Raw genomic sequence first — 25,705 nt, 5'->3', positions numbered from 1 at the left:
TTTTTCTTTATTTCTTTACAACGTAGGGCCGAAATTTGGAAAAACTGCATTTTTGAAAATGAAAAAAGTAACTTTGACCAATTTTTGAAATGAGTGATCACTTAAACTGAATGTTCTATTCTTCAAATATCTCAATCTGATTGTTTAGTGCCACTTTTCTCATGAAAATTCTTGAAATTCATCGATACAACTTCTCTCAGGCGTTAAAGGGTTAAGCCCTGCGTTTCTCTATGGTCTTTGAAGAAACCGAAGCCCAAAAACAAAATTCTTCTCTCTGCCCTTTCTCAAGTAAATGATCCTATCTGTAGACATGGATTCATTAAAATAAAAAAAGTGCTTCGAGAAAAAACACTCCACAAAGGTTCAAAACACTTTAGGTAATTTTTTTAAGAAAAAATTCTCCTTTCGAAAAGCAGTTTGTCTTCAACGCCTCTTTTTAATAATAAAACGCATAATACTTGTACCTACTGTTACTTCTTTTGTACCACCAAGAAAAAAATACTCTTTCACAGACAAACGTATGTATTATAACTCCATTTTCCATTTCATTACCGTACTATTCGCTTTTTGCTTTTTAAACCAATATAGCGGTCGAGTTTAACTCTCATACCCACCCCCTCCCCCTCCCCCCAATAAAACAAAAAAGAAGCGCGAGGTAATTTTTTTTCCACCAAAAAAATTACAAGATTACTATCTAGGGAAGAACTCGAAGGCAAAGCCCCCACGCCACAGTCGCAGATAAAAGTTGAAACTCGATGCCTTATAGCAGTCAAAGGTCATATTTTATTCGACGTTGTTTTTATTTCGCCTTTTTAAATTGCTTTCTATCGACTCGACACCGCCACCGTTCACCTTTGCGAGTACACATCATCTCTCAAAAGATCTAAACCCCGTGTAATACTCCCACGTACACGTGACGTCAATTTGTGAACGAAAATTAGTCCCGTAATCGCAGATGCTTTAAAAATTTTCTATTTCGTGTAAAACTCCGGTCTCATGGCGGGGTATTTGAGGCTATAAGTGTTGGAAAATGGTACATTGGGGAGTTTATTTTGGTAAATGAAACGTACATCTGAGACCAGAAATTGACCAGAATGGCTCAGTGGTTCGTACTGAAGTAGGCACATTTATAATGGTGACCATGGAGGTGTAAAATGATCGTGAATTTTATTTTTTAAATTTCATGCCGAAAAACAGTTTTCCAGGCAACCCCGTTAAAAAACAGTTTGAAACCCACTGCGCAACCTTGCAACGTGAAACTCGCTTTGAAAGTGAATCAGAAAATATACTTTTAATTTCACAAATTATTCCGGACACGATAACCCCTAATTAAAATACTATCGAGCATCCTTCGTGTATAATTAAACGGTTAAAAGACGATAAAAATAATTTAACTGGCAAGATGTGTAGTACACGATGGTGCTGGATGGCGTATCGACGTTAATCAAAAGAACCACCACAGCCGAAATGATAAAACAGAAAACCACGTAATGATAAAATAAACGACAAAAACTAACATTAAAATAATTTCTAATAAAAAATAATACTACGTATAGTGGAAGAGCGAGGACCCTTACGCAGACCACGCTGTGTAACGAGAACGACACAACAGAGCTTTTAAAATTCCATGCCCGACTCGGGTAACATTTTAAAATTATACGATTTTCTGGGAGCCAGAGAAGCTGTATTACTCGTAAAAATTGTACTATACGTACAACGTTTTGTATGTAATGTAGTAGGACACAATCATAGCAGGCGTTCGCGCGCCCTCGTCCTCGTCCTCAGCGATGTTACGAGTATATCTGACCGTAATTTTTTTTCACGCTTAGCGGTAGCATTGTTGTAGAAAAACTAGGTATATCTTGGCGGCTCGGCGTGTAAAATTCCACGCTCGCTTCTAATTAATCGTCGAACGTTTTGTGCGGCACGTTAAAACCGATTAAAAATTTTAACCACGTAGAGCAGAACGCGCTGCTGCGGCCGATTCACAACCGCATTCCACCATCTCGCTCGCACAACGTTTGTGATTTACTGCTCGACACAAAATTGAACATTCATTCCACGCTATTTACACGTTAAAATAAATAAAAGACAATTATAACAGTTTAGTTGCTTTGGGCAGCGTCCAATTCCCTAATTACGTAAATTTACGCAAGATTTCCCGAATAATTTTACTAACAAATGCGTCGTCGATGCGTTAACCCCTCTCGGGTCCGCATTCGCTCTCGTCTGTCTGTTTGTTTGTGTATCTTCTTCCTCCATGTTCCATGCAGTATGTGTATACTTTTATGTATGTAGTCTTTCTCTTCGCTTATCCAAAAAAGTTAGTTAATGACTAAACCGCCTCGCAGAGTTAATAACGTAAGACTTTAACTCGCAGTTTAATGGTCTGTGTGACATGTTCGGGACATGTGCGCATTAAGAGCGTGTATAACGTAGCGTGAACAATTAGCTAAATCGGACAACAGCCAACTAAAACAATCATTGTTTTTTCCGATCATCATTGTTGCGCTTTTTTTTCTTTTACTCTCAAAAAAGGAAAAAAACAAACTGCTGAAACCAACCATATCATTAAGTACAATAGAACTTAATATTTGAATTTTAATATTTGAGGCCCCTTTGAAAGAAAGCAAAAAATGAAGAATTTCTTCAACCGAAAAATTGACCATTGTATCCTCCGATGTAGTAGGTAGGCTTGAATTCGGAAGGAGGGGGGGACGGGGTCATTATGCAAAGAAGTTACATACAAAATATAACATGTAAAGTGAAATTATGGTGCTAAAAAAGTAAAACAAAAATCTAAATTCTCAAATCAGTAAATAAAAATTATTATCGTCTTTTTTTTTTTTTTTTTTTTTTTTTGACAACAATTTCTGGTAATGTTTAGTGATTTGACTAAATTTTCACGAGATTTTGCTCAAGTTCAGAGATACGTACTTCTTCAATTTTAATATACTTATTTTGTTTTAATAAATTTTCAATATTGTTTACAATTTTTGTCAAATTTTTTCAATTTTGCTGAATTTTAATCACTTTTTGGTAGTTTTTGATAATCTGGGTGGCTTTTGAACTGTTAGAAAGAGGTTTCGTGGTCACACCAGCAGATAAGTATTCAATTGAGACCATCAATATTTACCGTAGAGTAGTTAGTATTTCAAAATTTCGCTTATTTATCCCTCCCCCCCCCCATTAAAATTTTGTCAAGACATCCGTCCAACAGAATCTCAAAATCAAATAGGAACGCCTCAGAAAGGCATTTAGTTTCAAAATAAAGAAACAAGCTGATACTACCCTCCCTCTTCCCCTCCCCCGAGTAATGTTTACAAACTTAATAATTACCAAAGTAAATTGTACTTCAAATTTTTTTTATAATTTTCAACAAATTATTTAATAAGTGCCAGGAGAACAAAAAAAAACACATTAAACTGATAAAGCAACAAAAATAATCAAACCATTATGACGACTTTAAAATTAGGAAAAAAGAAAGACTTTTCCAGATCAAAAGGACCTGTTAGACACCCTACATTACTTACAAGAAAGGATACATTTCCCCAAGTCCAAAAAAAGTAGTGCCAAGAGTCCTCTAAAATTGAAAAAGTCGAAAAAAATGCTCAATTTTTGTAGCAGAAATTCTTCTAAAGAAGATTTTTGTCAATTTTGTCAAAAATGCATGAAAAATCGTTGAAACGTCAAATTGGCAAAAAATGTAATAAAAAGAATTTAAAACATGATTGAAATTCCTGAAAATTATCAATCATGATTAAATTTTAGTAAAATTCGGCAAAAATGCATGAAAAATTATTGAAATTGTGTAAGAATGGCGTAAAAACTTTTAGAAAAGTATTAAAACTCCTAAAAATCATTTAAAAAATCTAAAAAATTTCATTAAAATTTTTCAAAAATCTACGAAAAAGTGTTAAAATCAAGTTAAAATTAAAATTGAGATTTTGGGGTACTTTTTGAAAAAAAAAATCCCAAAAACACACTCTTTCTCATCAATGTCAAAAGTGGCCCTCAAAGTATATCGGTAGTTGGAATATGGACCTGCAAAGTAAATTTCCCAGAGTATACCTGCCCAATCATGCATCTGAAAATTTTGAGATGAGCCCAAAAAGACCATCATTTTGTTCCAAGTCAAAGTTGGGCCTCTGTTTTGATTCTTTATTTTACTACAATTTTGGTACTGTTTCGGAAAATTCAAACTTCAGTAGAGCCATCAAACTTTTTGTTTGATCTGCTGACATTTTTTCCAAAATGCTCTAAAATTATTAATCTGGGTGACCGTGAGATTGTCTCGTTAGAAAATATGTTTCATTGTTTTTATATTTTCACAAAAAAAAATCTTTTCATCATTCTCAATTTTTCCAGATATTTTTTCAAACTTTTTGTATGCCGAGCTCTTATTTTATTTTGTTCACGCTTCTTTTTTAATATCAGGAAAATACTTCGGTGTTTTTAGGAAATTGGCATTTTGCAGTTTTTCGTGATTTTTTTTATCAAATTTTTATTTTTATTCATTTGTTTATTTTTTTGAAACTCCCTTGCCCCTCCCCATTCCCCCAATTAAATTTTCCTCCTTGGATCGTTCAACATCCCATCGAGGAAATTATTAATTTGAGCCAAAAATCGTACAGATTGGCGTTCTAAAAATAAAATTTATCCTCTCCGCTTTCACCACTACTCCAAAGCGAGATTCTCTATCCGTATAGAAAAATTATCTCGCTGGAAAAAAATTTATTATTTTGCGCTGGCTGTACACATAAGTAAGGTAGGTAGTAGGTACCTTCTCCTCGTCGTAATTTTTACTATAAAAGAGATATACTCGCAAAAAGGGAACACTCAACCGGGACCGGGAAAACATCGAAGGCGGTTCAGAGTGTTTTCGGACCATTAACCAGTTAACCTGATTGCTATAATTCAAAAATATCTGTCACTGATGCTCCCGAACAAAATGTTCTACAAGCACGGCTCGCTTGCTTTTCCATACTGTTGACTTCTTTCCAAGGGAAAAAATTCACGTTATCGTTGGAAACTTGCTGGGAATTGGAATGGTGCTGACAACGAGCACTTACCACTATAGTATACTATCAACGTGGTGCTTCTTTTGTAAAGCTAAGTAAACTTTCGTGTGTTCGTGTTGTTTTACTTTGGTTCGATAATTAGTATAAACAAACCCTTAATTAAACGAGCTATCGTAAATAAATTTTCGACGGTGTAACATTGTTGAGTATTAGGTGACATAAATAATTAAGTTCTATTTTGGTGTAATTATTTTACGCTTGGCTTTATGTAGGTACTATTAGACCTTGTGGTTGGATTGACGGCGATACATATTTTTTTGTAGAGGGGTTTTCGATAGTTGAAGGTTGGGGAGTATAGGTAAGGGTGTGAAAAAGATACGTCTAGACTTCAAATAGACGTGGTTGAAGTTTGTTTCTATGTGGCCTGTTCAAGAAAAGGCTCTTGTTTCGTCATTGGTGAGCTTGGGAAAGTGTTTTCTAACTAATTAGGTATTTCCAAAGAAAATGCTATCTCAAATTCACGGTCAGTCGATTCTCAGAGGCACCTTCGATGAAGCCCCTCTCCCCTCCATTATGCAAAAAAAAAAAGAAACAATGCCAGAGCAATACGACATATCGACGATTATGTTTTTATGCAGCTAGCTGAACTGGAAGATAACCTCATTTTTTCGATCTGATCCTCTCCATGAGCTCCCGGAACTTAAACCATTCATAATTTGAATGAAATTATTAAAAATATTACGTCAAATAGCAATTGACTTTGCTTAAAATATAAGAGGGGACCAAAAAAACAAAAATTATTACACGAATTGTTGTTTTTTTTCAAAAATAAGGATGAAATCAACTTAGGCACAACCTCTCATCAAAATGAGCTTAACGACTGGTATGATAATAATACACACGTACTCGAAGGAAGTAGAAAAAAATCGTTAAATTTGGCTTACCCCGCAACAACCTTCCCCCTTCCCATGGCCATTGTACACACTAGTGAAATTCCATCCCCCCTTGAGCAATTACTTTTGAAAGTACGAAAAAGGTAGGTATTACCGGGTAGCGCGCGTGGTATTATTTGCAGTCATTAAAAAGAACCTATTCTTGGGGTAATTTTTTATTTGGTACTACCCTGACGCATTTAATAAACCCTGGGCGGCCTATTGTACCCAAAAACGCGTTTTAAAACGGTTAGTGAGCGAATAAAATGGAAAGAAAAGAGGTATTAATGGTGATATACCGAATTTCCATTGCCATATTGACTACACACCGCACCACAGCGTCGTTCACCTCTTGTACCTAAGCCATAACAGTACCTCTACCTACCTATCTATTACATAGTTTTTTCGTTATTAATTTTTAGCTAAGCTTTATCTATCTGCAGACCTTCGGACTAAAAAGGAATTAAAGGATGTCACCTGTTCTCGTGTATGGCTTTTTTTCCGCTGTAATAATAATACGAATCAGATCACGTGTACTGGATAAGTGCGATGAAAAAGCGAACACGTTGACTAAATCGAAAAGTATTAACGTTTTTGTACGAAAGATGAAAGCGTAATCCTCGTTTTGTCAAAATATACGAGTACCTCTACCTACGTCGCGGAGAGACTGTATAACTGCGAATAATTGATACCACCAATAATGGTGCTAGAAATTTCCCAACGTATCGAGTCTCATGGGTTTCATGACAAACCACGATGATACAATTTGCAAATTAATTTTACGAATTATTAAAATTCATTTCATTACCTATTATACTCGCGAGTCGTTGAAAAGCAAAAAAAAAGGGGGTGCATATTTGAAAGCATATTTTTCGACGTAAAAGTAGCACATTTAGTTGGGGTATGAAAGTTTTGGAAGATGAGAAAGAGAAAGTAACAAATTAAAAAAGAATTTAAATATTTTAAAAACTCTATAGCACCCGAGGCATTATAAAGACTACAAAGTATACGAGGAAATTTTGTTAATTTAACGTGAAAAAAATAAACGAAACGTAGGTGTAATGTAGCTTTGTAGTTTTTTTACTTGGTTTATAGGTAGCTGAGGTGTGCTGTATGTGTTTACTATGGAGGATATGATGCTGCGAACTCAGTATATAAGAATATTATACGTATACTAAATAATCTCGACGAAGTTGTGATTTTTATAATTAGCTACGCGCCAAGGTATAACAGGCGAGGATTATGTTCGCAATTAAATCTCTTTCGCGAGAGCTAGATATTTTTGTGCAGTTATTTACCTACCACTACCTCCGCAATGCTGGAGGGAAGTAGGATTAAAAGTCAGGCTGATGGGCTATTTTCGTTGAGAGGCTCAAAGAGCAGATGAGAGCTCGAGTGAAAATTTATTTGGACAACATGTCTTTCTGTTCGGGAATTTGAGAGCATTTTTTGCTTTTTTAAAAAATATTTTCGCCAAATTGCATTAATCTAAATTGAAAAATGTCAAGTTCAAAAAATTTTTTTAAAAAATGAAAAAATGAGCAAAAATAAGAAACGAAAATGAAATGACTAAAAAGGAAAGTGACTAAGTTGTTTTTTGCGATTTTTTTTTACCTCCACCTCTCAGAGTTGTTGGTTTTTATGAGAAAAAAATCTCTGAAAATTTTAGCTCCTCAACTAAAAATCGAGTTATGCTCCTGGGAGCCTTCCGCAAAAAAAATTGAAGAAAATTGAAAATGTTCAATTTTTGTATCAGAATTCATTCGAATCTCTTTTCAAAAAAATACCTCTCTTTAGAGACTTCCCAAACAATGCTGTTCTCGTTGCACAGAAATCTCCCAAAGTTTTTTTAAAAAATCAAAAAATTGATACAAAAGTCCGTGAAATTTTTTTAAATAAGTATTTCTTAGGCACAATATATGCATCATCATTCTTCTAAATTATCTCGTCTTTTTCAAGTTAAAATCTTCCCTCGCTTTCCCATTAACTCAATGTTAATCTACAAAAATGAAAAAAAAAAATTCAAAAATGTATCACATCGTTTTTTTTTTTGTGGTGTTCCATTTGTGTGCCAAACTTGCTCTATTCCGTCATTTTTTGGTAATTTGAAGATATTTCAATATTTTCTTCAATGTTTTTACACTATTTCTATATGTATTTTAACACTATTCGATAAATTTTTGTAATTTTCAACATTCTCTTTATGAAATGGGCAGTATGGGCACATTTCTGCAAGATTTGCTTTTCAGCCTATCAAAAAAATGAATCTCTTGAGGACATTTTTCGAGCAGTAAAAAATGGGACTTACGGAGAAAGGAACGAGAAAAAACCACAAAATTTTTTTTTATTTGGCTTAACATTTTTTAGGAAGTCAGCACATGTAAACCTTGAAAACTTGACAAATTTTCAAAATTTGAACTTTTTCACTGAAAGCTCAACTTTGAATATCAAATTCAAACTCTGACAGTCGATTCCACCTCTTCCAAGCCCACAGTGTTTCCTAAATTTGAATAAATACTTCGAGAATTTAACAAGAGTTCGTTTTTTCTATTTAATCCTTAATGTACCCCCTCCCCCCGAGATCCCATATTAGTCTCCCTCTCTCTTTAGCGATGAGAAACTTACAAATAGGTTTCATTTCAAGCAGGTAAAAACAAACTGTTCAGAAAAACTCAGGTCAAATTTGCAGCCCCTGTCTAACCTTAAAACTTACAGTTCAAAATACCCACAATCCACATGAAAAAAAGGTATAAAGGATGATAAACCGTTTATAGTATTGACCAATGACCATTATACCTATTTTATGGGAAAAAAATTTCACCAGCACCGAGCACGATAATCTCACCAGCTTTGGAACATGGTTAGGCTATATCAAAACTCGTCGTGTATGTACGATTTTGCAGTATACAGATTTATATACTTGATACTTGGTAGCTTTATCAGAGCGATGACAACTATGGCCGTATGTAAAAATTATTATCGTCGCGATTATAGTATTTTTTTAATCTATACGGCACGTATTACGTGTATGGTACACAGGTATAGGGAGGTGGTACACCTAGATACTCGTACAGTAATACTGCCAACATACTCGTACATATATATACAATACTTGTACTGTGCAGCATCAGGAAATATACGTGATGTCAATGTATCTATGGTTGGTATTTTCGCAAAACCCCTAACGCGACCTAAACTTACTCGTTGCTGTCAAATTCATCTTTTTATGATCAAGCCTCGTGTTTCCGTACCTTTATATACAGTCGATAAATTCACGTATTTATACCCCCCGCCTCCTCGTTGCTGGTCACCATCCCCACGTTCACGGTCGTCCACAGCAATTTTCATTTAGATTTACGACAGTTGTAGTATTTCGATTATATTAAAGGTACAAGTACCTATCCAATATAGGCGAGAGGCAGCTGTACAATGTTACTATATGTATAACTTGCTTCGACCAATCCAATCCGATATGCACCTCAAACGAGCATAAATATAGATAGGTAGGTGAAAAAAAAATGATCATAAATTCGCGCCATTTTATTTTAATTTATCGTCGAAAAGTAACTCGATTTAATTACCACGGTCTTACATCTATAACACCAATAATCATTAATTTTGCGCCATTAAAAAAGTTAACAACATAAACAACCCAGAGTCCACAGTCGCGGCTAATGGGAAACGTCAATAATAAATATCAAATTTGCTAAGCTAGCGCTCCTCGTGGCGTGTTTATAATCGTCGGTGCACTTTTTTTTTCTTTTTTTTTGCTCTCGGTTTTTTCTTCTTTTTCATACTCGCACACACAAAAAGCTCGCTCGCCTTTAAATAAAACCTAAATAGAGGTTTTCCCTTTACTTTCTCCTCCGTTTCCTGCCGATAAAATATTATTTTGGCCCAGCCTCAATGTACGACTTTTTCTACCACGTTCTCGCCGTTAAATCTACTGAGACGAATTTTTTTTTATCTTTAAACATAATTTATAGGGGTGCCGTTATACTTGTTTCCTTTTTTTTTTCGCCCAGCTTTTTGTAATATATATACATTTTAACCCCATGAAATACTTTTAATAACGAAACTACACTAAAATTTGCAAATTTTTACACCGTGCAGTCTCTAGATGAGCTTAGCTGAGCTCAATATGGCGTACACGTGGCCTCGTCGTCATCCTCTATACACCAATTAGCCAGCCAGCTAGCTCCTCCACATTGGATCATTATCTGCGTGATAATTGATGACGCGATAAAATCGACTTTCGACGACTTTATTTCTAGTGTATATGGCACGTTGGTAATTTATTACTAGTTTTTGGAGGAGTTAGCATACCTTTAATACCTACAACACACGTTCATGTAGACCAATATACTCGTAGTATGAAGAAAGCACGTGAATAAGTAGATATTCGTTTTCGATTGTCTCAAAATACCAAATGTACAAGCAAGCACCACGTATCTTATAAGGAAACAACCGACAATTTGAATATACTCTCAGGTGTACCTAGAGACCTACACTAGGGCGGTAAACGCAGCTCGCACATATATTTAAAGACTACTGCCCACATTAACCATGACTCTCTTGGGCATCTCGATGACATCGCGAGTATGACAGGGCATCTTTTATATGCCACATACAAAGTACCATCAGCTGCTGTAATGTTTACGAGATCAGATATACACTCTGCATTCACGAGCTTTCTTTTTTTCTCATATTTATGAGTGATTTCGTAGATACAAGTCGTGTGGTTTTTCATACTGGTTGATAGATTTCAGTTATTTTTTCTAGCGATTTAGGGAGTGATCTGAAATTATTGTTTGGGATCGTATTATATTGTTTGATTGGTAGAAGATATTCTATAATGTTCAGAAGCTGTGAGGTAGGTAGAACTTGAATTGACATTTTTCAATTTGAATAAAATCAAACTAGATCGAAAGAGAATGTACTGATTCTGAATCCTCTGTAACCAGAAATTGGGACACTCCAGTGAATTTTTGGAAATTCATTCGGAAAAATTGACAATGGACTCCGGATGCTATGAGTTCATTGGGAGGCTTAAAAGGGAATAACGAATAACTCGATCTAAAATCGAATGAAATAAACTTAGATTGAATGAAAATGTCCTACGACTCCCACAACCAAAACTTTCATGCTCCTAAATTCTCTTCTGTATTTTTAAAAATTATTAATTATAGAAAAAAGTCAACGAAGACTTACTCTTTTATGAACCAACAATCTTGCAATAAGCGGGAAATTAATTCAACGTACCTGAAACAAAACAAAAAAAGAATATATTACTACTTGAGCATAATGTACGAGTAAAAGGCACATCGCATTACATCAACACGACCCGAAGAATATCCCCTTTTCCAGCTATAGATATCATCGATATAAACCTTTTGAAAATACCCAAGCAGAGTAACAGCACATTTACCAAAACGCATTATCCTTATCGCTTATGCCAAAGTCTAGTCTGCCAAACACCTTAATTCAATTCAGCTCGATCTCAGGTGGGTCGTGCGAACCCCAAAAGAAAACGAAAGGTTGTAAAGGACAGTCTGTGTGTCTAGCAAATACTCGTACAGCCACGAAAATGAAAACATGGTGAAATTGATAGCTTACTAAGGTCGTTTATTCAGTTGAACATTTTATATGTGCACTTATTACTTGTACAGCACCCAGATATGTTTTCTTTTCACGTTTACCACTGGTGAAAAGAGTGGCTGACTAAAAAAGAGGGATCTTATCTAAAATTCAGAAACAGACCAACTCAAGACATGCCAGAACTCAAAATGCATAAAAAATGTGAGAGTTGGAAAGTTCCAAAATTCTTTGATCCAAATTTTCAGATGCTGGAATTTATTTTCGATGGATTTTTGGAAATGGAAAAAAATATCGTCGGTCGATCCTCTCAAGATGAAAATCGTCATCGAAATCCTCTAATTACCCCCCCCCCCTCCCTCATCACCTTTGAAAAAAAACTGATCAAGATTAGTACATTTTAATGGCGGCAATGGATTTCCTGAAAAAGGTATTAAACCGATTACAGGGGCTTCTAAAGGAAATGAATCCGGGGTTTTTATGCTGAAGTTGATACTTTTGCCTATTCTGGCGCCTTTTGCAGTTCCTAAGAAACCAACATATTTCAGATGAAGGGATCCAAGATGTTGAGGTTGAGGAAAGAAGAAACTTGCAATTTTGACTCAAAGTTTGAAAGCTGGACATATCTTTGGACTAGTTCAATTTAAAGTAAATATTTTGAAGAGAGAGGGGTAGATAGGAAACTTGAAATCAACAATTTAAATTAGGAAAACTCAGAATCAAACTGTTAAGGTTGAAGTTTAACGTTCTGATTTCAAAATGGGATTTCGAATTCACAGTGTTGGAGGGAGGGAGGGAGGGAGGGAGGGAGGGAGGGGGGGGAACAAAAGTCACTCAATTTTAAACAAAATTCAAAAAGAAAACAATTTTTAGCAAAAAATGTTACGAGAAGTTCTCTTCCTAAGTTTTTCAATCTTTTTCGAGTTTTTCTAATTTTTTTTTTTACATCAATTTTTTTAAAACATTGATCAATTTGAAATATGCTGGTTTCATTCATTTTTTAAAAAAAATTTCCAAAGTTTTTCTGAGTCTTTTTTCTTTTAAAATTTTTGACTTTAAAATGCTGGTTTCATTTTTCTCATTTTTGTTCTATTTCTTCAATTTTTTAATATTTTTTTAAGCTAAGAAATTTGTTATTTTTCCGAACTTATTTTCTGTAAAGATAAGCTTTTAATATTTCGAATAAATTTCACGCATAATTTATTTCAAGTTGAGTGAATTTTCTACAAAAAAACCACCAAAAAAACAGAATTTGACGAATTGGGGGAGGGGAGGGAGTTGAAATTCGGTTTAAACCTAATTTTCCAATTTTCGAATCAACTAATGCTGGTTTCTAGATGTTTCGAAGCCACCAGTTTATTTACAGTTTTTTTTGTTTCAGAAAAATTGTCGTAAAAAAGACCAAAATCAAAATCAGGGCCTAAAAACATGAATGTAACGTATTTGTGACCTTTTGAATCAATCAAAGTACTTTTTAAAAATTTGTTTCAATCAGTCAATCGTGAGGTATTTCAACAGCAGTTTTTTTTAGAGAACTGAAAAATTCAAAAAATCCATCAGAGGCTTCAAAAACACTCGAAACCACTTCAAATCGATTTGAATGATTAAAACTAGAGCAAAAACTAAACCTAAGTTTTCATCCGCAATTTTATCAAATTTTGATTTTTTTTTCTTGGTTGTAGTCCTGCTGTAGGTAGGTACATAGAATAAAGTCCAAATTTCAGTGTTTTAAAATTCGCCAAAAAAACGAAAAATCAATTTCATCATTTGAAACTTAACCTTATAACCTGGCGGAGGAGTGTTTTTCAATTTTTCCCCCATTTCTGTCTATTATTGGGTGCAAGAATTTTTCTGCCAGTTGAGATATCTCTCTTCAGAAGGACTTCCTCGCAAATATCGTTCCAGATTAATATGAGCAGATACTACAATGTATTTACACCACTTAAGTCTCCACTTTTTACACATTTTCTGCTCATTTCGAGAGAAAAACAGACGATTGGATTCTGTACAAAACATAGTGTTACACCACGTGCTACGCAGAGAAAAGCGAAAAGACGTCGAGACGCGACGCGACGATATTATACGACACCCCGTTGACTTGTAACTTTAACCTTTTACCGAACTAGTAGATACGACAAATGAAACGATTTAATTTTATCCACCGGCTTAAGATCGTCGCCACGCCAAACCGTTTACGCGGAAATTTAATTTTTAACTCGTAATACCGTAGGAAGGAAGGCAGGAAGGAAGGAAACCAAGACTCGGGTTGGTCTGATCGAAGGCAGGGCGATTTCCAAGACACATTGCGGAGAAAGGCCCCCAAAACATTTGAAAATGGTGAATTTTACACTATTTGGTGGAAAGTTTAAATTCCCAACTTTCGCATCTATTTCTCTCACCGTCGTTGTCGTCGTCGCCACGCCAACAAAGAGAGCCGAGACGCGCGTATTACCAGCAAAACTTAATTAAAATTTAACTCGGCACGAATCTAAAATCGTTTATATTTCGTTGCACGGTGCACCTCGCCTCAGCGCCGCCGCCGAGCGCCAAAAAAGATAGATTATTTGTCCCGAGGAAACGTATAATCTGTCAGTTACAGACACTAAATTTCAACTTTTCCACAATAAGTGAAACTAATAAGAAACTTATGCAAATACAAATTAACATAAGATAAATGACTGCGAGAAATCGCGATTACTCGTACTCGTCCTCATCTCTGTCTATATTTTCTTGTACTCTAGTAAGTAATATAATGTCGCGAAATAAAAAGAAAAAACTCTCAGGATTATTTGTCGAAAGCGAGACGAAATTTAAATATTATCGCGACTTGATACGTATATACTACCTATACTACTATAAGGCTAAAAGCGCACGCGCCATCAAAAATACATAAGGGTAAGACGTACAAGGTGCCTTCAAAGAGTCGGGTTTTCTTTGAAAAAAGCCTTCATTAACCGACTCATCTCTATGCAAGCCTGCATCAATTAGCATATAAGCGTCAGTCGTCAGTCTCGAGTGCTCCAGAGAAGCAATATACACAGGAACGAGAACGAGACGAGTACTTACTTTAAGAACATCCATTCTATTCAGCCGAAAAGTACACAGAGAATATTCGCGCAACGAGACCGTGTCATCCGCAAGCAATAAATTTTATTCAGATAAGCTGGCATTTGCGCGAAAACGAATAAGAAACCACCGAGTAATAAAACATAATGCCAGTAACTTAATCTTGTCTTTGTCACGTAACTCGAACATTTTGAATCTTTAAAATGTCTACCCGTCATGTGGGAGGGATAAGATAGCCTATAAATTTCGGACTTAAATGTATCACCCTTGCCGAGACATCGTCTCGTCCGCGCAAAGGGGGGTAAATTTGATTTACGACCCGAACAGAAGCTCAAGCTTGCCGGTACATGGAAAAACGTATAGAAAAGCTATATAAAAGCGTGTCTTCCCTTCTCGTACTCTTACTCATTGCCAAACTCGAGCTAGCAATAATCTCAAATAAATTATCTTTTTAATAATTAAATTTTGTTATATATTTAAAATTCAAATTTCGCTCTCCTCTCGTAACGCTGGCAGCTTCGTTTTGACGCTAATTTATTTAATATTCGAGTTCTGCTGCTGTTCTTGCTTCTCGCAGCACTAATACAGCTGAAAATGTCGAGGTAAGGTGCCACGCTTTTCCGGCCGTAACATCTTTCCAGATGATATCAATTTTTGCAAAAAGTTGCTAAAAATAAAATAGATAAAGGTGAAACGAGAACGAAGTGACTTTTTCGAACGGATTGCATTATAAAAACAAATCCCATGTCTTCAGATGAATTTAGAAAATTTCTAAACAAATTTACCCTCAATTTTGAGATTTTCAAAGGCAGTTTATGTCCTGAATTCAGCTTTGAAAAATTCCTATTCTGATTTACCATCTTTGGGGCAAATTATTTGTCTTTTCAGTAAATTACTGGTAATTTTTGGCAAATTACTGATAATATTTGGTAAATTACTGGTAAATTACGGGTAATTTTTGGAAAATTATTGGTAAATTACAGGTAATCATAAATTTACCATCTTTGGGGCAAATTATCTGTCTTTTCAGTAAATTACTGGTAATTTTTGGCAAATTACTGGTAATATTTGGCAAATTACTGGTAATATTTGGTAAATTACTGGTAAATTACGGGTAATTTTTGGTAAATTTACTGATAAATTACTGGTAAATTTACTGGTGAATTACTGGTAAATTTACTGGTGAATTACTGGTAAATTTACCGGTAAATTACAGGTAATCATAAATTTGCCATCTTTGGCAAATTATCAGTATTTTTATCAAATTACTGGTAAATTACGGTTAATATGTATTTGGTAAATTATATGGATACTTTTTTGGTAAACTACTGCCTGCCCACTGGTAAGTTTTGGTAAATTACTGGTAAATTATGGGTAGTTTTTGGTAAAATGCTGGTAAATTACAGGTAATTTTTGGTAAAATACTGGTAAATTACGGGTAATTTTTAGTAAAATACTGGCAAATTACGGGTAATTTTTGGTAAAATACTGGTAAATTACGGGTATTTTTTGGTAAATTACGGATAATTTTTGGTAAATTATTGGTAATTTTTGGTAAATTACGGGTAATTTTTGGTAAATTATTGGTATGTAATTTTTGATAAATTTTTGGTAAATTACGAGTGTTTTCTAGTAAATTACTGGTAATTTTCTAAAATTATGTCACAATTCAGTCAAATTTTTAAAAACTAGTAAACAAAAATCCTGTAGAGTCCCGATTTGATAACATTTTACGAACAAGTTTCAAGCTAGTTCCTCAGGTCATCAAATAAATTCCACGCAGCATCTCCCTCATATCTCATACAAGTTGCTAGACCATAAAACAGACTGTTCTGTCTTCTCTATTGACAGAATGACATTGAATAAAGTCCTGCTAAAAAAGCTATTTAAAAAATACACCCTTCAATAGTGTTCATAAACAGAATGTACACCATATTTCTAACCCACATATTAAGACCTCATAATAAAACGTTATATGGTACAAAGGGTCAACGAGCAGACCATCTATATGTTTATTAAGTGGCCAAAACGTTAATTTCCCCTTTCACGTGTCACACGAGGCAGAAGGGTGTCCGGAACCTCTTTCCACCAAGATAATAGTTTTATATGCATCGGCGTAAGTACATAGACATTGTATCCAATTCAATCCCCATTTATAATCACATTTTTAAATTTATAACCAGATATGATGTTTACTACACAAAAAAAACCAAGAGGGTCAACTCGACCGAAAAAAAAACTCATCACAAAGATATAGAAAAATTAACTGGCATTCTTAGTATATCGACAGTTTTTCACGTTGAATTCTACGCCTTTAAAGAAGAAACTCATAGAGTTAACCAATCTATAACCTTCATAAAGGCAAAATATTCGGCACTGTGGACGAGAAAACTTGAAACTCGTCGACATCGAGTTTCCCTTTTAATATGCTTTTCACGCGATCACCGAATAAAACCGAGTTAACTGCGACTTTTATTAATACCGACAAATTTATTTGGTTGCTCGCATCTCGTGCTCAATCTCTCTCTCTGTCTTTTTGGTCTCGAGATCTCTTTTTCCTCCAGTTCGAGTACGGTATACAAATACTACGCAGAGCGCATTGTACAATATAAGTATAAAAACCAAACACAACCAGACTGAGGTTAGAAACTGAATTACTCTTTAATTTTTCTAATTCCGTTCGCCTTCCAGCGTTGAAATAATAATGAACAGATGTTTCTAAACTCGTTTACATAATTACGTAATGAGCATAGTATGTTTTCACATCGAGTCGAGATAATAAACAGAGGAAAAACGTTGTAATTGAAAATACAAAATGTTATTTTCATTATACGTGCTGAGTATTCGACGTAGCGTACAATTTACGTTCATGCGAGTTCGAATTTTCTTCAAAAGATGATTTTTTTTTTTCATCGCACCCGAGCGTCTTATCTAATTATGTAGGTACCTCGTTTTCCTCGTGTCCGCCTCTTCCCTTCAGTCTGATTTCAACTTCGTATTACTATCTCGAAGACTATATTATTTATGACAATTTCAAGTATACAGGATGTCCCATCGAAACGTTAAACATAATTTCAGTTCAGGTAAATAAAGATCTGAGCAACAATTCAATATTTTCAAGCAAAACCAAATTTAAACAGTTCTGAGATGTGTGATGGGACACCCTGTATAAAACCTTTCAGTAAAAACATGATAAAAAACACTCTTCTAGAAGAAAAAAAAATCTAAATAAAATTCAATACCTAAAGCGAATTTCTAATACTTTTTATAAGACTCATATTCGCCAATTTTCAAAGCAAATACGCCTTCGCCATTTAGCTCGCGAAGTCGCGAAACGAGAAAAAATTTCTTTTGAAATTCAATTAAAATACGCGAGTAATTTTATTACGAATTATTTTCATCTTCCATAATAAACGTAATTACCCAAGATTTTCTTTCTGAAACGTGGCTCTTTTCAAAATCGCGTTAAAAAATATAAAAAATGTTATTACGCGGAGAAAAAAGGTCGAAAAGTAAATCGCATTATGGTTAATTACGAGTAATTATAAAAGAATAGATTTCAAGTACTTCATTTTTTTTCAAGTACGAAAAGTGCAACTTACTCTTTCACAAAATACTTTTCTCGTTGGTTAACAGTTCATAAAACTTGGAGGTTGAAAAAAAAGTCGGTAACTACAAACGTTAAAAAATCCGCGCCAAAGAAAGTAGAATAACTTTCTTCGGTGTATTTTCACGTTATTTTTCTTTTATACGAGCATGGTTATCTAGTTAGGTAAAACAGTAGCCCTGCCATAAACAAAATTGGAAAGTTATTTATCTCGTTTTTCTAGCTTATTATTTTCATCAGTTTCTGAACTTTTGATTTTCGTTGAATTTACCTATATTTAGAAAAAACTCGTTAAAATATGAACTTCCAACTTGAAAAATCAACTTTGTAGAGTGTCGTAAAATTCACACAAAATATGAAAACTTGCCTCAAACAATCCAAAAAAAAAATTCAAATAAAAAAAAGAGAAATATCAATGCCAACTTCTTCAAAAAAAAAAAAAAAAGGAAAAATTATGAAAAATTTGCAAAAAAAAAATGAAGAAAAATAATGCAAAATCAACAAAAATATTGATAAAAAAAATAAAAATTATGGAAAAGAGGAATAGATAAAAAAAATTGGTAAACGGTGCAAAAAAACTAAATCACTTGAGAATTAGACAAATTGATGGTAAAAAATTCGAGAAAATATCATAGAAATAGGTCAAATGAAATAAATTTTCTAAAAAAAGATTGAGAAAAGCTGTCAAAATCTACATAAAAATAATGAAAGATGCAGAATAAATTCAAAAAATAGGTGCAGAAACAATTCAAAAATTTTCATATATCAACAGCAAAATTATAAAAATTTAGTTGGTACAAAAATCGATAAAAATTACAAATGAAAAAATCAGAAAGTGGCAGGAAAAAAACGTGTAAAATGATGCAAAAAATCATACAAAATTTGAAAAAGTTGACAAAAAACCATCAAAAATTTGGAAAATATGAGAATGTATCATAAAAACGTGGTCAAATGAAGCAAATGTTCTAAAAAAAAAATCATGAAACATTAGTAAAGTTTACACGAAAATAAAGAAAAATTCATTAAAACTCAAACTCAGAAAATAATGCGAAAAATTACGAAACGTTCAAAAAATTTTCAAAAACCAAATGCAAAAAATTGTAAATTTAACACAGAAATTGGTAAAAATTACAAAAAAAAAAACGAGGAAAGCGATCGTAAATTTCGTCAAAATATTGCAAAAATAACGCCAAAAAAATGAAAAAATAGCTTTAAATTATCCCAAATTCAAAAAGTAAACGTTTGAAAAATATCATAAAAGCTTTTTCAAATAAGGAAAACTTCCCAGAATAGAAAATTGGTAAAAACTCAAATAAAAACAATGAAAAATACACTTAAAATTCAAAAAATATCAGAAAAAACACAAAATATTGAAAATGTTCAAAAATTAACACCAAAATGGGAAAATTGATTTACAAAAAAAAAAAAAAAGACGAACAAACAGAACTTTGTAATGAACGCAAAAATCAAGCTAAATATGAAAAAGTAACCAAATTTGCATAAAAATTGCAAAAAATGAAGCACACATAAATCCACAAAAAAAATTTAAATCAATTCACAAAAATAGTAAGATTTGCATAAAAACATTGAAATAAATCTCAAAAAATTGGTGAGCTGACAGCAAAGTTTTATGAAATGCTATAAAACTTCCAACAAAATAAGAATAAAATTGCGTGAAATTACGTATCAGAAAAACAGCAAAAAAATTGGCAAAAATGACGAAACAGAAATTCATAAAATACCGCTAAAATTGCGCAAAATATTGAAAAAATTTTCCAAAATTTGAAACTTTAAAGTACCTTTGCCCTCTTCCTCTCCTTTAGATTAACTGTATGTGGAACCTCTGGCTGATTTTTGAATACTCCAGTTTCGGGATAATCAAGTAAAAAAGGTCCCTAAACAAATTCAGTAATACATACAAACTCGGGGGATATAAACCGAATTCTAGCATTTAACTGGGTGCATTCGGATCAAATTTTGACGTGGAGAAGGGGCAAATTTCAGGTGATGAATCGATAGACATTTGTTCAAAAGTTCCAAGAACATGCCTGGTGGGAAAAGGTCTGAACTTTGGATTCATCACGAAATCGATGAAAACCGGCGGGGCTTAATTCCATAAAAACTATTAGATACATTTAGCTCGAATCTCCCTCACGGGTAAATAGTACCCAGATAATTTTCAAAAGTCGATGGCGAATTTAAAATTGAATTTCGAAACAGACGATGTCATTCGGTGAAATTATGAAACTAGCATATTACCACACCCTTAACTCGACGATCTTATAGCTGCATTTACCATAACCCATCTGCTTATAAAGTTTCGCAATCTTGATGCTAATTACATCGGGTTAATTAAACATCGACTATTAATACATTGTCGATTTAGGAAGAGGCTAAATAAAGCGGTTACACGTTGTACGAAGCTCCGACGCGTCTTTGAAAATAATATAATTTGTTAAGCTGGGGCTGGCTGGATCTCCGCGGCGTGAGGACGAGATATTATATCGGAGTAAGAAGCGCTATATAATGAAACGTTAATAAACCAACGAGCCATTAGTCCACCTCCTAATTAAAATCTTGCACGCAACGTGAGCCATGAGCATAGAGATGATGATGATGCTAGCGTATGTGTTTCAAATTGCGGCAAACGTCGAGTCGAGCTTTGGAAAATTTCGCGCCACCTTTGATGAGGCAGCATTTTTTGGTCGCGAGATGTACTCGTATACGTAGGTTGGTAAGGTTTATGCTTATTGTTATTTTTAATTGAAACAAGAGTTTGCTGGTGTATTATTTTACGACGTGCTATAGCTCGTCAGACGTCGTTGACGCGATCGAGAAGGTGACTAGGTGATTTTTTAATAGCTCTCATAATTCATATATATCTGGCGTTAAAATCTCTCAAAGGTGTATGTGAGATCGGTAACCAATAATGCGTAATTAATTAGAATGACACGGTTTTATAATGTTGAAAAAGTGGGCTGACCTGTACCATCGCCCATATATTTTTCGGTCTGCTTTGAACCTACATAAATCGGAGGTTCTCTTTTCTCAATGAGTACCCATGTATGTAGTCAGATCCATACCTACGAAGTACGTCGACGAATTTTTTTCACTCTTTTTGGAACTTCAACGCTCGATCATACCTATATAGGTACGAGGAGTAATTAACGTCGGAAACGTTTCGAGATAAATACGCGAAGATATACGCAGATGAAATGAACCGGTTCGATTAGATTGTCATTGATGTGTATAAACGATGGAGCGAAGATAGAAGAGATGAACGCGCTGATGCTGATGGTTATTTCCACAGAAAGTAACAGAGATTAGCCGATGCATAATCGCTCTGCTTGACTTCTAAATGCAGCACGTTGTACGTCTAAATTAGTCTCATTTGTCGTAGCAACGAAACAAAAGCGAAGCGTATTACAAGCCGAACACTACGAATAAACTCAAAGTCGTGCTATTCGTTTTCTTGTCTTTATATCCGAACGAGTTTCTTTAGTACGTATAAAAGCTTTAATTACGTGTACGAACAAGGACTGCAGGGCGCATGCTATAATGCTAATATTTGTCAACCTGTGGTATCCTCCTGCCAGCCAGTTTGACGATCAACGATGATGAGTCTCTCTCGTTAGTGCTAAGCTAGATAATAATAATAACCAGCCATTATAAAATGTTTATCGGTTTCTCAAGAGGCTGAGGCGAAGGTGTCCCTGGTGGAAAAATTTCCAAATGAGAACACAATAAGAATTACAGTCGTGTTTTATATTTGTTTTCGACAAATGTATACCTATATGTATAATTTCCTATAACGCGAGCCGAATAGAATAGCTAATACGTATACATATCCAGACGATTTATAATGACAGCTATTATTACCGGAATGAAACAAAAACAACCTACGAGTACCTATAGGAAACTTGTCGTCGTAGTCGCATATTTTTCCTAACTCTTTTCCTTCCTCTCATTTTATTTTTTTAATCATGCGACGATGGATCGCATAATGAACAACATTGCGTCGTATTCAAACGCTCCCATGTGAAAAAAATTCATTTCTCGGGGCTGAAAATGGGTTCAAAGAGGAGTGAAATTGAAATCGGATATGATGAATTGCGATTGAATTGAACTGAAACCTATTTGTAAAAACAGTTTCGGAATTCACCCAGAACCTGCTGAATGGACGAAGAGCCATGACGAAAATTGGTCTTCCATTTTCTAAATGAATTTTCAATTCCATCGTCAGAATAATCAGAACTGTGACTGAAATTGCTCCAATTCAGCAGCCCCAGTTAATTACATTCGCCTTAGAAATATCTAAAATACCCTGAAAAGTGATCAGCAGGTCATTGAAAAAGTCAAATCCGCTCGAAATCAATTTCTAAGAGATCAGAACAGATACCTACCTTTAAAAATCTATAAAATGAAAAAATCAACACCTACTCGTATTGTAAAATGCAATTAAGCTTATCATGTATGTAGGTATAATTTTCTTGGAACGCTCAAACTTGGTTTCTTAGATATTTTTTTGACAACAAAATGTATTGAAGAAGAAAAAAATGATTTTTCTATCGTTGGGGAGGGGGGGGGGGGGGGTGGCTTTTCTGGAAAAATTTGGAAAAATTGGGAAATGGGGATGGACATGAAAAAATTCATTTTAAACAAGTTTTCAAGAAAAAGTCATGAATTGTTTCAAAAAATTCTGATGGACACCTCGATCAACTAAATTACATCAAACAGCCTTTTCTAACATAAATGTACTTACAAATAATTTTTTAAAATTTTCATTTAAACAAGTTTCCTCTCTTCTTTATTGAATTTTATTCATGTTTTATTACTCCTCACTTTACTGGGATGCTCATAAGGGTATACCCAATCCCAACCAGTAGAAAATTTTCTGGACCAGACAGAAAATTAGCATCCAAAAAATACACTATATCAGGACAGATTTCAGACATTTCCAGATTTTAGGCAAATTTTTGAAAATTCACTTTTTAGGTCCATTTTTTATGATAAAATCAAAATTTTATTAAATTGAGATAGAAATCTGTAATTTGGCGTCCATTCACTTTTCGACCTCCCAAATCGACTCATTTGTAATTTGGTCAGAATTTTTCGATTTTCCAGCTTCAGAAAAAGATCATAAAAGGGCTAAAATTAAACTCAGCAATCAGGAATTCGGAATTATCATCTCATCAGTGGCCATTTTTCGGTCAATTTAGGCTCAAATTTTCAAATTTTTTTCTGCCGGTTTAAATCCTGCAGTTCTCTAACTAATTTTTTTGGTGGGTGAGAGGGGAAACGAATATGAAAATAATTTACCTGGAGAAAATCTTGGAGTCGACCCGTTGTTGGTTGGAAACAATTTCTCTGTTTAGTCCAAATTTTCTGCTTTCAAGTTTTTCAAAAGTACATATCATATCAAAACAAAAAAAACGAAGTTCTAGAAAATTATTTTGGCTCAACTGCAGTTATTTTTTCTAAATTCAAAACATAGTTTTTTCATAAAGCTACCAAAATGTCTTCAAAATTCATTTTTTTCAGAGATGTAAAAAATAATAAGAGCTTAGAACTATGAAACGCACTTCTCAACGAGGTGTCTATTAGGGGGGGGGGGTCGTTTTTCAATTTTTTGAAATAATTACTTGCAAAAAATTATGACCAAATTACGTTAACAAAACGTAAGAAGAATTTCAAATTTCTAAGGAAATGCCACCCCCCCAACATTAATTTTTAAAAAATAGAAAAATTTTCAAATGTTTTGAAAAAAGTTCAATTTTTTGATTCAGGTTCAAATAATAAAATTTTCTTGAAAGAGAGAACGATTATTTTGAGAACTGAACTTGACGAAAATAAACGTCGAGCTTTTCTAATGGTTTGAACCTGATTTTCAAATTTTTCAAACTTTGAGCCCTTGCCAGAGAGGTTTAAAAAATCAACCCAAATCTGATTATGAAAAAAATGAAAAAAAAGGTAAAAACACAAAAATGAAGAAAATTTTGAATATTTTGTAGATACCTCACATTTCAAAACATCATGTTCTACGACAACAAAAAATATCTCGTCTAACTTATCAAGCTTCCCCCCTTACTCCCTCACATATTTTTTCCAAGTAATATATCATACCTCGATTTTCTAGTTTCCCGTCAACTTTACCTGTTTTCAAACTTATTTTCTGGTAAATTGATTTGTGGGGGGGGGGGGTATACGTTCAAAAATTCACAGCCAATAGATGGTATTCGTTTTTTTTCCTAGATAAACTTAAGGGCTTTGAATTTTGAAAATTTTTGTTTTTTTATTTTTTTTTATTGAGGCACGTGAGAGCAGTTTTAACGACTGAAATAAATCGTACTCTGCAAAAACACTCAACGATTCAGCTCGATACAACCATATGGCCAAATTGCAGCTTATGTAAGATTTGCGAGACGCTTAAAAGTGTACACGAAAAGCCAACATAGAGGCAGGGCAAAAGAGAAGAGGAAATTAACGCCTTGTCGGTATTTCGAACCGGCATGAGGATGTACTCCGATGGAGGTGGTACAGTATTTTAAAACTGAAAGTGACGGCAGTTTTTGGGTATAAGAGATTTCATACGCAGCCGGCCTCCGATGAGATATCGGTCCGAAGGCGATGTTGGAAGCCAAACGAAGTATTTTCAATTTTGGGAACCGGGCCAGAAACTTGTCCGCATATTAATCATGGTCTTTTTAAGCGCTGCCGAAATTTCGGCAGCAGCAGCCGCATCCAGCATCCATTTCGGTATATACGAAATATCTACAGGATTCTCTCTTTTTGGCGAATGCGTTTAACCGCAGTGAAAATGTAATTAATGGAAGTGGCAGCATCATGTTAGAAGTCTTCGTGCCGTTTTACTTAATGCTGGCTGCTAAATTTTCACGAATAAATTTTTAAACGTCGTGTCCTGACAATTTAGCAAAGAGGTCGACGAGCGATGTACATACCTTTTCTATCTCAAGCGTTTCCTTTCCCAGGCGTGAAAAATTTTCTCCATTATGATTAATTTTGACCCAGTAAAAATGATCGACTATACGCCTCCTCAAGTTACACCGTATTGTTTTATTTATTTATATTACCCTACGTAGATATATATATATGCCAATCGCTCGTACAAAATACAAGATTTAATGAACTACACGCCTTTTTGAAATAAACGCATTTTTCTCTTTTTTTTTAGGCATATTTCAGATGAATAACGGATCGAGTAGATTTATTCACCGTTGTGCTTTGCAACGTGGCTGGCGCGAGAATTGTGTAATGGGAAATTTATGGCAGTTGTCATCGGCTAAGGAAATCGGTTCGTTATGCGGAGGTTAGCTTAGGTATAGGTCTTTTTTTCCATAAAGACTGTATACGCGAGGAAATTAATGGCATACTTTTATATAGCCGGCCAATCTATCGTCGTCGGTACTATATACGTAGATTATTTTCTGACGATGGCGGAATTAATTCTATATGCTGATAGAGAG

The 25,705-nt window shown here is 34.3% G+C and overlaps 1 protein-coding gene across 3 annotated transcripts in view; it reads right to left on the bottom strand.

Annotated features, from left to right (window-relative positions):
* The window catches only part of pxb, a 247,864-nt gene that overhangs the window by 94,894 nt on the left and 127,265 nt on the right, over positions 1-25,705 (bottom strand). For 2 of the 3 annotated variants that reach the window (XM_065365571.1, XM_065365570.1), the window contains one exon: positions 11,165-11,215. The exons of the other annotated variant lie outside the window; for it this stretch is intronic. The gene's annotated coding sequence lies outside the window, so the exon portion shown is untranslated. The remainder of the gene's footprint in view (positions 1-11,164; positions 11,216-25,705) is intronic. 3 annotated transcript variants of the gene reach the window in all.

Source organism: Planococcus citri, chromosome 5, assembly GCF_950023065.1.
Source record: "Planococcus citri chromosome 5, ihPlaCitr1.1, whole genome shotgun sequence".
In the NCBI taxonomy this organism is placed as follows: Eukaryota; Metazoa; Arthropoda; class Insecta; order Hemiptera; family Pseudococcidae; genus Planococcus; species Planococcus citri.
The sequence above is the reverse complement of the archived record's forward strand: the minus strand, read 5'-3'. Positions and strand labels throughout refer to the sequence as shown.